Consider the following 14,914-nt stretch of genomic DNA (forward strand, 5'->3'; position numbering starts at 1 on the left):
ATGGACATCAGACAGATGATAGACTGAATTATGATTAAGGACCTAGAAAGTATAGTCACGGAAACAGTGAAAGATTTCAGGAATATACCAAGAGTGCAGCCCAGGAGGAAAAACTATATGAACATATGCATGGCCAGAGAGAAATTAAGGCAATGGCAAAAGAGTGACAGCTTGAGAAGCAAAGAAAGAAAATAAACAGTGAAACTATTTGAAGAGATATGTGATGTAGATTAACTTATTCACAAACCCAAGAATTGAAAATAGCTCTAAGTCAGGCTTGGTGGCATGCACCTTTATTACAAGCACTCCAGAAGCAGAAGCAGATAGATCTTCTGCTTGCCAGCCTGGTTTACATAAGACAGACAGGGCAACATAGTAAGACTGTCTCTCAAAATATAAAAAAATAAATGTAAAATAGGCCCAAGGTATACTCTAAACTACAGAAAGCTAAAGACAGAAAAAGGCAACCAGAGAAAAGAGGGAAAATGGTGGCAAAGAAGCATTGTGTGAACTAGTTTTAGACAAAACTCCATGGTACAGGACAAAAGATGATAGCACAACATCTTCAAAAACTCAAAGGAAAATAACTGTAAATCTAGAATTGCTCAAAGTTAAAAAGAGAAAAAATGCATTTCAGAAAACAAGGGCTACCACTATAATCAGTATCATAAAAATGTATTTTCTAAGTAAATGCTATAAAAGGAAATCAAGAACTAAAAGCAAGCAAACCTCATACACATTTATAACTTATAAGAATTCGTTTCATTGATTGGCCAAGGTACTAGTGATTAGTTATGACAAATGTTTTGCATATGAAAGTTAATGTAGCACATAAAAGGAAAGTTAAAATCTTAAGTGTTTCCTTATAAAATATTAAAAATCAGTAAAAATAAATATCCAAGCTGGGTGTGATGGCATATGTCTGTAATCTTAACACTCTGAAGGCTGAGGCAGGGGATCCACCAAGAGCTTAAGGCCAGTCTAGTCTACACAGTGAGTTCCCAGCCAGACTGGACTGAGTAACACTTTGTCTTTAAAAAGAAAAGTAACAACAAAAACAAAATCCCTAAAAAAAAAATTCACTGTTCTGAAATGAACAATGAAAAGATAAGAAAGAAAGAGGCGGGAGGGAAGGAAGGAGGGAGGGAGGGAGGAAGGAGGGAGGGAGGGAGGGAGGAAGGAGGGAAGGAAGAAAGAAGGAGGGAGGAAGGAAGGAAGGAAGGAAGGAAGGAGGGAAGGAAGGAAGGAAGGTACATAGACCAATAAAGAAGAGTAGGTAGGAATGAATGAAATAAAGAACAAAGTTTTAAAAGAAGACAAACAAGTTGAAATCTGGTTCTTCTAAAAGCCAGTAAACAACAATGATAAAATTTATTTAAAAACAAGAAGCATAAATCAACAGTAACAGGTCTTAAAAATGATAACTGGAAGATTAGAATAAATGGAAGCTTCTGGAAGCTAATTTCCTAAATACTCTCAAGAAGAAATAAAGTTAAAATAAGATGTAACACACTGAGAGAGTGAATCATTGGGCAATCTACCCTATGATTTGACAGACTACTTAGATAAACCTTCAAAAAACTGATAAATATCTACCTTTTACAAACTGCTCTAAGAAACCAAGAGTAAATGTTCTGAAACTAACTTTACCAAGCTATTATAAAGCACTATCATTTGAAATAGAAAAAAAAAACTGTACAAGAAAATAAAAATACAGGCCTCTCTCTTTTATGAACAAAGATATAAAAATCCTACATAAAATGTGCATCTACCAAAAGTCTATACAAGGAAAGCACTCAATAATGAAAAAAGTTTCTTACATATGAGACTGTAGGCATGAATCATTATAAGAGAAATTAAAACATATATATATATATTGATTAGAAAGAAACAAATCTGTCTTTATACTGTATCTTATGTCTTAAATTAAAATCTAAGATAACCTACAGAATCCATGAACTCAAAAAAGAAAACAAAGACCAACAAGAAAAGTATTTTACAATGGTATTCAAACACACCAAGAACAACCAGTTAGAAAAATCAAAGTTTAAAATAAATTCATAATAGCACCAAAAGTAAAATATTATAAAACAGATATACTATATTCATAAATTAAAAGTTTCTATTTCATAGTGGCCCTAATTCTGTCCTCAAACTAGTACATAAGTTCAACCCAAGTCATCAAAATTCAATTAACCATTTTAGAAACATAGAAGAGGTGTCCATGAAATTGATAGCCAAAGTTAAAAGTCTAGAAAAAGATGTCTTGAAGAAAAAAATCCTTTGCTATACATCATCATGACTCATTATAGACTGCACCAATTTCCCTTGAGCTCTCCTCAGAGGTAGAAAGCAAGTCCCAATTGCTGAAGACACAACACACAAGTAAATTGTAATAACTTTATAAGAGCTGATACACTGAATAGTATAAAATTAATACAAAATACCATGCTGAAGAGAATAAGCCAAAAGAGTACATATTGTATATTTCCATTTATATAAAATTCTAAAATAAGAAAATTATCTAAAGAGAAAATATCAGAACAGTGGGTATTTCTTGAATGGGATATGTGAGCTGGGATTGACTAGAATGAGACATGTAGAACTTTCTGGAGTAATGATAATACTCTATTTCTTAGTAGGAAGTTGGGCAGGTGCATATATATATATATATATATATATATATATATATATATATATACCTGTCAAAGCTCACTAACTACAATTTAAATTTGTACATTTCACCAAGCATAAATTTTGTATCAAAAGAAAATGAAGTAATGATAAACATACAGAAATAGTTAAAGAAAAGTAACCAATATCTGACCTTCTTTGAATTACACCAAAATTTAAATGAATTAAGATAAATGGACATAGTGATAACCTGCCTTCTAAATTCTTATCTTTATACTCCTATGGGAACCTCTCATCCATTATCTGAGAAGCATCTTTTTACAGTTAAATGGGGATTAATGCAAAGACCCAGAGTTGGTCAACATACAGAAAATAAAAGGCTATGTATTACAGGGGTCTAAATCGGACATCTATATTACATCTCCTTCCCTTAAGTCTTATGGATCATTGCAGGCAAGGGGACAGAAATGTAAGACCCAGAAGAAGTAGACATCTACAGCAAAATAGTATTTATAAGACACAACAGCACACATGAACTCATCATGGCTGGGGCTACATGCACAAGATCAAACTGCCAAACTCCCAATATGGACCAGAGAAAAGCTCCTGAAGTCTTACTCTTCTATGAAGAGCTATTGGCAACTGATGGTTGCTTGGGTGAGAAAGAGTGAGTTTTCTTCAGGAATATAGATCCTGAAAGGCCACCCATGTCACAGTAGATAGTCCTACACCATGAATATGCTGGCAATGTTAATTGGACTCAGTGGGTATGAGGGGGCAGAGCAGAGACAGGGTATAAAGAGGGGGAGGAAGCACAGTTTGGAGAGAAAAGCGGGGAAGGGATGATAAATTACGAACTAGAAAGAAGGGAATGGGTGGGTTTAATCAGAACACATTATATGAATATATGTATGAATGAACATGTATGAATATGAAATCCCCTATTTTTTGTTTCATTTCCTTTTTCAATATGAACACACAGAGATCCTCCTTCCTTTACCTCTGGAGTGCTGGGGTTAAAGGTATGTGTCAGCAATGTCTGACGAAATACCCTATTCTTTTAAAATAAAATAATAAAAGCAAAAATTAAAATGAATTAAGATATATGGGGGAAACCAGATATCGTGACACTTCCCTTTAATCCCAGCACTTGGGAGGCAGAGGCAGGACAATCGCTGAGTTTGACGCAAGCCTGGTCACAGAGCAAGTTCCAGGACAGCAAGGGCTACACAGAGAAACCCTGTCTAGAGAAACAAACAAACAAACAACAAACAAAAACAAGCAAACTAGCAAACGAACCCAAACAAAAGAAAAAGATATATGGGAAAATGTTAGGTGGAAAAGATTTGGGGGTTAATCTGACGAGAATTTGAAAATGAAGAGGGAAAAAGTAACCTATCTAAAAATTTAATTTTAAAATCTCTAGAATTGTGCAATCATGCTCAATATAAAATAACCTGTCTTGTCAACATTTGTGTATTTTTTTGTTTAACTAACATAAAAGACATAAAAGAGAGGTACAAAAATAAGTTCCCTTTTGTGACCTAGAACTCATTCCGTTTCAGTTTTGATCCATATTTTAAAAAAATATGATTTCAGGAAAGCAAAAAGCAATGATGACTCTGATATAAAGACTGGCTGTTAAGAGTAAAGAAGTGATAATTAAAAGGTAAAAAAGCTCCTCTGTCCTGTAATATAAGTAGAACATTAAGATTATCTGATTATACTCAATAATGAGAAGAGAATATTGGCCAGACAAATTTGTACCTAGCTCTGTGATTCTGAAACACCGAACTTTTGCTCATATTATTCTGTCAGCATCTACCATTAGTAATCTCTGGAAACTGTAAATAAGAAATCATCTCCTGTTGTTCTAATTCCCTAGCATTATGCCGCTGTTTACTACTGTAGCTTTACTCAACCATCCCTGGCATACTAATAATTTCTTCAGGTGTACGTATCTGGCCTACTTCGGTCTTTTTAATGACTAAGAAATACAAATGCAATAGACTGCACCTAACTAGTCTACAATTGGAGTTCTGATTTTCCATTTGTTATTATAGTTTGCTGCTATTAAGTTCTTGTATATCTTCATGAACGCAAGCACATCCATATACTCACTCCTGTATCAATCCATTTGTTAAAAGTTTCCAAATGAAAAAAAATTCTGAAGTCTAAGTAGTAGGTAAAAGGGCTAAAATAATAGACCGATACTGTCAGTTACCCTCCAGAACTGTGAACTAATTTATACCTCAAATGTTAGAATATTTTCTCCCCAGCTATCTGGAATTATCAAAATAAATTATTTTAAATGGTGGGAATAATCTGGATACAGAGGCATACACCTGAGTTCCAGCCACTTGAAATGTTGAGGCAAGAGGATAACTGGAGTCAAAAAGTCGAAGCCAGTCTGGGCAACATGGAAGACCTTGTCTTAAAAAAATTAAAATTAAAATGATGCTAACATTGATAGGATATCTCATTATTGCTTCATCATGCATCAGTATTGATATCTTTACATCGGTTTAAAGACTATTTGTATTTCTTCTGTGAATTGCCTCTTCTTGTGTTTGACCTGTTTTGGTATTAGTTTTCTTAAAATAAGCCTCTGATGTCAATCTCTTGGTTCTTATACAAATTATAAATATGTTCTCTCAGTCTTTCCCCAGTCTTTTAAAATTGCTTATGGTATGTTCTGCAATATATATATTTCCTACAGTTAATCTTTCTTATTTTGGTTTTTAGAAGTTGTCCACTACTACAAAATAAAAATAATGATGTTTTCTATTGAATTGTTACCAAAATTACTATTTTGTACAAATTACTATTTGGTAAATTGTTACTATTAACCCCTTTCCTACTTTTGTGAAACATGCTTCCTCTCCTAAAATGTCTTTTATAGTCTTGGTACTCTACTTCACTGGCTATTCCTCTACTATAAATCTATGTTTTAAAATACCTGTAAATTATGTTAATCCCCAGGATCTAGACTTTAATGTTCTTATCAACATTTTCAGCTATTCTCAACATATTATTCTTCCTAATTAATGAGCCAATTTCTTCTCCTTAATCCTGAGAAATGAAATCAAACTTAACAATGGCAACAAGAAAGATCTATTTTGCAATTCTGATTAGAACTATTTAAAATTTACAGTTTACTCTGAACAGGATAGAATTTTTATATTATTTTAGAGATGGTATACAGTGTAAAAACATGTATTTTTAGTCTTTTTTGTCCAATGCATTTTTAAGGATTTCATAATCTATTTTGCTATAATAATAGCATCTTCCTGCAACCATTCCCTAGCTTATTATTTCTGGTATAAAGTTACTGTTTTGTGTACAATATTTCTATATTTAGAGACTTGCCTGGATATTCTTAAACATTACATTTTTATATTGATTACTGAGAGATTCTCAAGTATTTAATAATATTTGCTTTCTAATTTAAAAATTAGTCTTTGCTGTGTGTGGTGCTACACACTGCTAATCCTAGCACTTGGAGACAGAAGCACGGGATTCTTTAACTTAAAGGCCACCCTGGCCTACATAGCTAGTTCTAGCCAGCCAGGGCTACATAGTAAGACCTTGGATCAAAAGAGTAATAGCCTTAAAGTGTGCAAGGCAGTGAACATAATCAAAATATATTGTGTTCATGTATGATATCACAAAAATAAAAAACAACCAAGTCTAAGGAGAACTGGTAGTACCTGATTACTGTATAATGCCTATTTCCCAATAGGTCTCAGATAAATAGATTCTGGTGTCTATTTTTATATTCTTCTAATTTTAAAGTATTAAAAATAACCATTAAACAAAAACACAAAAATAAAACCAACCAAAATAATTGCCAGCTTTAATATTTGAGCATATATCTCATTTGATACTATCATTTTAGATAATTAAAGCTAGTTTACCCCCTGATGTTAGCATACATTTGCATTGCCTGTTTAGCTCATATTGGCTTGGATTTTTTAGTCCTTGCAGTGTGTGTGGCAATGAGTAAAATATCATCTCTGTATTTTTTAATTTATCGAGCTGCTAAATTATAGCTGAAAATAAAAATTATCATCATATAATATGCACTGTAAAATGATTTAAATGAAGCTAATTAATCATCCACTACTTCACCGTTACCTGTGTACATGTGTGCATACATGCATGTATGTGTGTGTGCTTGCATGTGGTGAGACTATTTAAAATCTTCTCAGCAGTTTTCAAGGACATAATAAATTATGATTCACTATAGTCACCATGCTATACAACAGATCTCCAGAATTTACTCATTCAACTAAAACTTTGAACAATGGGTAGCCTTTTAAGTAACCTTTCTACATTTAGGGAAATTCCCACATCATATTCTCTGTCATAGGCAACATTCAAGTCAGAGCTCAGTTTTCCAGCCTTCTGAGCAATTGGAAGTGTGCAGGTGACCCATATTCTACCAATCAAGAAGCTTACAAAATATTTGGCTCACATGAAAAAACAGCTCCGTGCAAGCACCACTTTGTACTAGAGGGGGCTAATTCTTAGGATTAACAAAGAAGTCAAGGTAGTGAAAAGTAGCATGGTAAAATCTACTTCTTGGCAGGAATGCAAAGTGTAGCAATGACTTATGGGTGGTATCAGTAGTAATAAGTTATTTTCCCATCAGGGAAGTCCTACAGCTTGGTGTAGGGCTCTGTAACTAAAATTTAGCCCCATGCTTGTTTCTTCAGCCTTTCTGAAGATATTATGAACCACCCAGGGTCTTTTGTTTTGTTTTGTTTTTGTTTTTTGTTTTTCCAGACAGGGTTTCTCTGTAGCTTGGAGCCTGTCCTGGAACTAACACTTGTAGACCAGGCTGGCCTGGAACTCACAAAGACCCAGGATCATTTAAATAAATTTTCCTTTTATTTAACTGGCCAGAGAGGAGTTTGCTTTATAAAAGTAAGCCCTCCCCAATGCAAACACCACCATCAGGCAATGACAGAATTAAATCAAATATCTTCAACTTTTCAATTCCCAGGTCAGCATTCTTTCTACCCTATCACACTTACATTTTATGCTTTCAGGAAGGTTTGAAATATTATTTTCAAAAATGCATCCCGAAGTCTCCATCTCAAAGATACTCTATAAATTAAGGACAAATTACCTAATCCAAAACAGCTCATATTTACATGCATCGACTAGTGGCTTCCTTAAAAGATTATCAGTTCACAGTAAGACCAATAGTAAGTAGCTAGTCATAGTGGCACATGCCTGTAATCTATTCAGCACTGAGGCATGGGAGGGAGGGTGAGGCAGAAAGATCATAAAGTCAAGGCTACCCTGAGCTCCACAGAAAGACCATATCTCAAATGGAAAAAAAGTGATGGCTCATGGGATATGAGAGCTTGCTATGCATGCATAAGGACCTTAGTTCAAATTCCCAGTGCCTATGAAAATAGCCAGACGTAGTTGCTCCCATGCCTGTAACTCCAGTTCTGGAGGATAGAAACCAGAGGATTCTTGAGATGTGCAGTCTTCCAGCCTAGCTCCAGGTTTAGTAAAAGATTATAAATAAATAGTAAACAAACAAACATAAATAAATAAGAAGTGTTAGAGGAGGCCATCCAATGTCCTCTTCTGGCCTTTGCACACATGGTGGCATATACACATGCACATGTACTCAAGTACCACACACACAGCATTTAAATACAACACACACATACATGTACCCTAAAGCATGAAATAACATAAAACTAATGCAATCAAACTAGTCTAAATAAAAATAGAGCAAAAGCTAATAAAGGGACACATAACTGTCTATTTCCTTAAAGTAAGAAACACTAAGAGAGTAGACCATAATAATATTACCACCTTACATCCACAAATGCTTATGTTCAGTATTTTCTACCTTTGTGAACTAAAAAATTTTTAAGATTTCCATTTCAAACTCACTTAAGAATGTTTTGAATGAGTTGGGCAGTGGTGGCACACACCTTTAATCCCAGCACTTGGGAGGCAGAGATAGGCGGATCTCTGTAAGTTTGGTGCCAGCCTGGTCTACAGAGTGAGTTCTAGAACAGCCAGGACTATTTCAGAGAGAAACCCTGTCTCAGAAAAGAAGAGAATGTTTTGAATGAGGCCACATGAGTAAAAGGACAGTTTACTGAAATACTGAAAACATTATACAGTTTATAGATTACTGCCTTTACCAGAACAACAGGTCACAATTATGAGAATGAAATAAGAATGAAGATTTTCACTGTGTTAAATATCTATCATGAAATAGTTGGTGGGCTACATTAAGAACTTTATAAACAGTAACAAATCTATTACTAATCACAAGAGTTCTATGCAGTGGGTATTGCTATACCTATTTTATAGATGAAAAAATATTTAGTAATGTACCCAAGGCCACCAGTGTTGTAAATGAAAGAGCTTAACTTTGGATATGGGTCTGCCAAGTCCAAAGTCAGCAGTCTAGTCTATTTATAGCACACTACCGCCCACAGGATATGAGAGCATTATTCAGTTTTATAAGTGAGAACATTTACTCAAGGGCTCTAAATCTTAGAAGAATTTGATTATACAATGTTCACAAAAGAACCACTGGCCTCTCAGTCAATAATGGGAGTCTAAGGAAGAGCTGTGGAATAATTTCCTGCATTTATTGAGGCCTCATATACCCGGTTCTAAAGGGATCTTGGGAAGACACAGGAAGAACTGGCATGGACTCTCTGCACTTGGACAGCTGTCATCTAAGTAGTGAGAAAACAGGAGCATGCACAGTATCAAAAGTCTATACAGCTACAAAGTATCAGGAGTCATCTCTGATGGCTAGTTAGCATAGTGCTCAGAGAGGTAGCCAGGAGAGATGAGCTGCATGTTCCCTGGTAGAGAGCTCTTACTGCTGCTTACCTGTGCTTGGGAGTGTTGAGGCCACTCTGGAAAGGTTCCCCCTTTCCATGAAATCCTATGCCTGTTAAGCCTAGACCTGACCCTGCATGCTGCTGATATCTGCCCTCCCTCTGAGAATGGCCCTCTGCACTATCTTGGATAACAATCAGTAGCTGTTACAGGTGAATCTCTCAGAGAATAAAGGGCCACAGAGAAACAGGTCCAGTGTAGAGGCATAATTGATGATTTCCATAGGACAAAAGAGAAATGTCCACCACTTAAAGAAAAAATGAGAATCATGGGGCTCGAGAGATGGTTCAGCAGTTAAGGGTGCTGAGAGCTCTTGCAAAGGACCCAGGTTCAATTCCCAGAATCCACATGGCAGCTAACAAACACCTGTAACTATGGTTCCAGGGTATTGAATACCTTTTCTGACTTCCTAGGCCACCAAACATACATATAGTGCATATACTTACATGCAGGCAAAATACTCATACATGTAAAATAAACTAAACCTAAAAATATTTTTTAAAGAGAACTATTACCTATGACTTCCTGACTTGTCCCTTGGGCAATACAACAGGTATGGGCCCTAAGGTCTCAGGTACATAGTAGAGTAGGTAGGCCTATTTCAGAGTACTGGAGTCATATAAATGAAGCCTAGAAGTTTCTTTTTTTGTTGTTTGTTTTTTTTTGTTTTTTTTTAGAAGTTTCTATTATGTTTTATTGTTTCCATGCATGAACCAGAAAAGGGAACATTTAACAAGTTCATTGTAAACCAACAATGTAAGAGTTCCAGGATGTCAGAGTATAAAAAGAACCTTAGAAACCAAAGTATGGATGTAAGAGGAGATGCAAGGAGGTTGCTTTTCTGGTGAGGGGTAGGCCTAAGTTTCCCTACAGAGACATATGGCCCTTCCATGATGTCAGTTATTTATCTGTCTTCAGAATGCTTTTGACTTAACATTGATAGAGAAATGGAGTCATTCACTAAATTATTCAGTAAACATCTATTGTACTTGGCAGGACCATGGAAGAAGAAAATGAAATAAGGAACAGCAGGGATCTCCCAGTACAAAGGAAATTGAAAACAGTTCAGTACGTCTATTAACCCACATTAAGTACTCAATAAATGGTGGCTTCTAAAAAAAATTATGCTAACAAGCTGAAAATAAAGTGGTAGCAAGGAACAGACTGTGACCAAACTCACATGATACACTGAGTGGCTAGGATTTGTCCCAGAGATAATAGGGAGTTAAGCAAGCTTTAAAGAGAGGAATGACCTAATCAGATCTGAAGAGGGTCACTTGGGAAAACTTTGCAGAATGGAACTTTTAAATGGAAGATCACTTTCTCAGTTCTCCAAACTTCAGGACAATGATGGGATTTTAGGGAGAAAGTAAGGAACCTTTCTAGAGGGTAAGAAATGCAGAACCAAAGATGAGGGGGAAACACAGGGATTAGATGGAGAAAAGACAGGAAGATCCCTTGCCTGGCCCTACAACACATAATGTGGCCTTTACTAGAATACAGTCCTCAGGTGCAATTTAATGGAGAAAAATGAAGTCACAGGGTTGTAGAGATGCCTGAGTGGTCAAGAGTACTTACTGCTCTTGTAGAAGATCCGGGTTCAGTTCCCAACACCAACAAGTAAACTTACAACTGCTTGTAAGTACAGTTATAGGGGACCCTATGCCCTTTCCTGGCTTCCACAGGCTCCTGCATGCTATGTAGTATATATAATCTCCTCTCTCTTTCTCTCTCTCTCCTCTCTCTCTCTCTCTCTCTCTCTCTCTCTCTCTCTCGCACACACACATGCACACACACATACACAACACAAAGAAATAAACAAATAAATAAATAAATTTATCTTTAAAACAAAAAGGTTCTCTGCAGATGCCTAAGGAACATCCAATAGGAGAAGGTCCAAAGACACTCCTATTTCAAGATCTGTACTCTTCAAGAGACCAATAAGTTTGAGGAATTAATTAATACCTAGATGTCAACTGGAACATCTCTATGTCAGAAGCAAAGTAGTCATGACTAGAGAAAAGGTGGCCACTTAACATTTATAAATTCCTTACTATTTGCTCAACAATATAACAAATGCCATGGCTAAAGTAGAAGGCAAGAAACCAAAGGTTCCTACTTTCCATGAGGTTAGCTAAAAGAGAAAGGATCCAGAATATATACAAATACATACACACATAAAAAATTCTAGCTAGTAAAAGCATGGAGTAAAACATTAAAATGTTCGATATGAAATGACTGGCTATGGAGTTCCTTTGTTATTACCCAGACTAGGATATGGAAAGCAAAAGAGCATACTGATGAAGATGGGCAGGGACCTACACTTGCAAAGCAAGTACTGATGAAAGAGGTCCATGCCCAGGAACTCAGTGTGGAAACTAAAAATGTAACCTGGACCAGATCATATTGACTCCAAGTCTATGCTCTAATTTGGAAACTGCTGTTGTTTAGATGCAATATTCTCCATGTTGGAAGTTTGATTCCTTTCCAAGTACAATGATGTGAGAGGTAGTAAGAATATTTAAAAGATGAAGCCTAATAGGAGGTGGTTAGGTCATTGAAGGCACAGCCTGAGGAAGAGAGGGATATGCTTTTCATGGATTTCTCATGAGCTCTTTTAAGGAGGTTGTTTCTTAAAAAGAAGACCAGATTCCCGCTGTCTTACATGTATTCCTATGCCCTCTGTCATACCAAAGGCTTCACCAGAGTAGAGCTGATACTGAGGCTATGACCTTGAACTTCAAAAGCTGGGAGCTAACTAAATCTCCTTTCTTCATATATTACTCAGCATCAGGTATTATATTGTTGCAGTGGAAAACTGACTAACATAAAGATCATGCAGCCACCTTCAAACTAGACCATACAGAAATAATCCTAGTGACTCATGTCATTCAGTGACTATGTCTAAATCGAGCTTAGCACTGGAAGCCCAGGGATACTGTAGTGGACAAGATTATCAAGGTTCTTACCCTCAAAAAGTTTACATTTTCTATTAGAATGAAAAAACACCCAAGTACACACACATCATCATCACTCCTCCAAGTAAACAATTCTATAAGTAAAACAATTACAAACTGTGTTATATGCTGTGAAGAAATATAAGCAAAGGTCTAAGAATAACAGTGGGTATTTACTTAGGATTGTCGGACAGAAACAAATACTCTGGTAATAAAAAGTCCTAGAATTTTCCCTGGAAAGGAAAGTGGTAAGGTCCTTCCAGGCAGAGAGGACTCTGTGTATAGACTTGGAAGCAGGGAAGAACTTGATATGTTTGAAAAATTAAAAGGTAACCAGTGGGGCCAACAGACAGGGCTAGAGAAAAAGAAGTGATGGCATGGAATATAAAAATAACAGGCCTTAACAGCCTGCTTTGTAGACAATAATTTTAATGAATGGATTTGTTTGTTTTGTTTTGTTTTTTTTTTTTGAGATTGAATTTCTCTGTGTTGCTATGGCTGTCCTGGAACTCAATCTGTAGATCAGACTGGCCTTGAACTCACAGAGATCCACCTCCTTCTGCATTACAAGTGCTAGGATTAAAGGTGTGTGCTACCACTACCTGGCTAATGAGTGGATTTGGTAGTTTTTTAACCATATTTCACCATTTCTGCATTGTGTATTTATGAAGAAGCCGGCATGATGGCCACTAACCACACTATGTACTCTAGCTAAAACTCCAGGTCAGTTATGAGGAAATCTGACTTATACTTCAGGCCTAGAACCAATCACTAACCCTTCTTGGACAAACAAGAAGGAAACCCTCTTGTGGGGCCCACAGAAGTGGGTCTGCTCCACGTTGACTGAAGGTCAGAGAGCTTAAGCCTACTCCTGCTCTTTCAAAGTCATTGACAGAAGTCTGACTTAAGGAGTGGCTACGAACAACATCCCTTGACCTAGTGTGTGGTTACTTGGTGTTTGGATATTAAGATGGCCCATGGAGGTGGATCTGTTCCACCTTGGTCATCAAACATAAGAGGATTCAAACCTATTCTTGCTCCTACAAGGATAAGACAGGAAACTCCCTGGGCAGACCCAGGGAGTGACTGCCGACAGGAAACTTGATCTAAGGTGTAGTCACCGCATGTCCTGTCTAAAACATCAGAATGCTTAACTCAGGAAATCGTGGCTTGATGTCTCAAGTATTGAAGCAGGTGATTGTTCTCTTTGTCCCTTGTATCATGTTGAAGCAGTCTTTTTCCTTCTTCCCCAATTTTTGGATTGGGGTGTATACACATATGGAAAATAAACACAGGCATATTCAGTATTCACTGGATAACCCTCCCAGATATAACTACTAAAATAAAATAAAATAAACAGTCCCCTCATTCAAGGTACTGTTGGCTGCAGTCAAGACAAGCCATTGAAAAGTTTTTCAGGCCTTTGGTAGCCTGAGACCAGATTTCATGCTATGGAATGTCTGGGATGTAGAAGTTGGTGGTTTGTTTTTGGTGGTAGTTGTTTTTTGTAAGCCCACAGTACCTGGTAGCCTTCATTCTAATCATACAGTTTGGTGTTCCTTTATCACAATTAGGATGAGGCCTCTATTTGCAGACCAATTTCACTTCCTTGGAAATCCTTCTTGGCCAAAGTACTTCCCAAAAGGCCCTGTGAACTTGCTAAAATATTTCCAATAGTCTTTTGAGAATACTAGGAAGACCAATGCTTTTGTAAAAGGACACAAAATAATAAAAACAAAAGCACTCCCTCATTTCTGAAGGAAATTTCTTGTTTTCTCCTCCAGTGTTTCCCATTAGGTCACGGTCTGAGTAATTGTCTTCGCTGTTTGCTTTGTTTCCATTTCTATTCCAGAGCACCAGGACCATATGTATATGATGATGCAGAATAATAAAGAACTGTAAATCTTATTGATCCCAAAAATTTGGCAATTCTAAACAATAAAAATATGTCTTCTGCCAGCTCCTCTTAAAAGAACACTTTGAAGACACAAAAGAGCTTTGTTACAACAACAAATAAATTCCTAGAAAACATAAGACCTCATTATGGGCTCCAGACTACCAGGTAGTGATGCCAACAAGCCACTGTAAACACAAATTTGGAAAGTCCACATTGCCACACTTACCTGAGTTCCTATCTTTATTTCCCAGGCTACATCTTGACTGTATTAAGCCCAATATACTATACAGCTTTTCACTATTTATTCTTTTCAAAAGCTAGAAATCTCAAGCTAAAGAGAAAGTTCTCTTTGTCCCCCATCCATGATTTAATTTGCATTCTCCTGAACACTCCATTCACTTTGTTTACGAGCAAAGAGTTCTCAAAATTGTACTAGACCCTGAACTTGAATTTCCCTGTGTTTCTGTTCTTTGGGAATTTGTCTAGGTCAGCTACTGGGAAATCCCAGAATTCAACTTTACCTTTAAGAAAA

General features: G+C 36.3%; 1 protein-coding gene across 1 annotated transcript in view; it reads right to left on the reverse strand.

The window, feature by feature from the left end:
• The window catches only part of Efhc2 (EF-hand domain containing 2), a 158,913-nt gene that overhangs the window by 45,966 nt on the left and 98,033 nt on the right, over positions 1–14,914 (reverse strand). The window lies entirely within an intron of this gene.

This window comes from Arvicola amphibius, chromosome X (assembly GCF_903992535.2).
Source record: "Arvicola amphibius chromosome X, mArvAmp1.2, whole genome shotgun sequence".
Lineage (NCBI taxonomy): Eukaryota > Metazoa > Chordata > Mammalia > Rodentia > Cricetidae > Arvicola > Arvicola amphibius.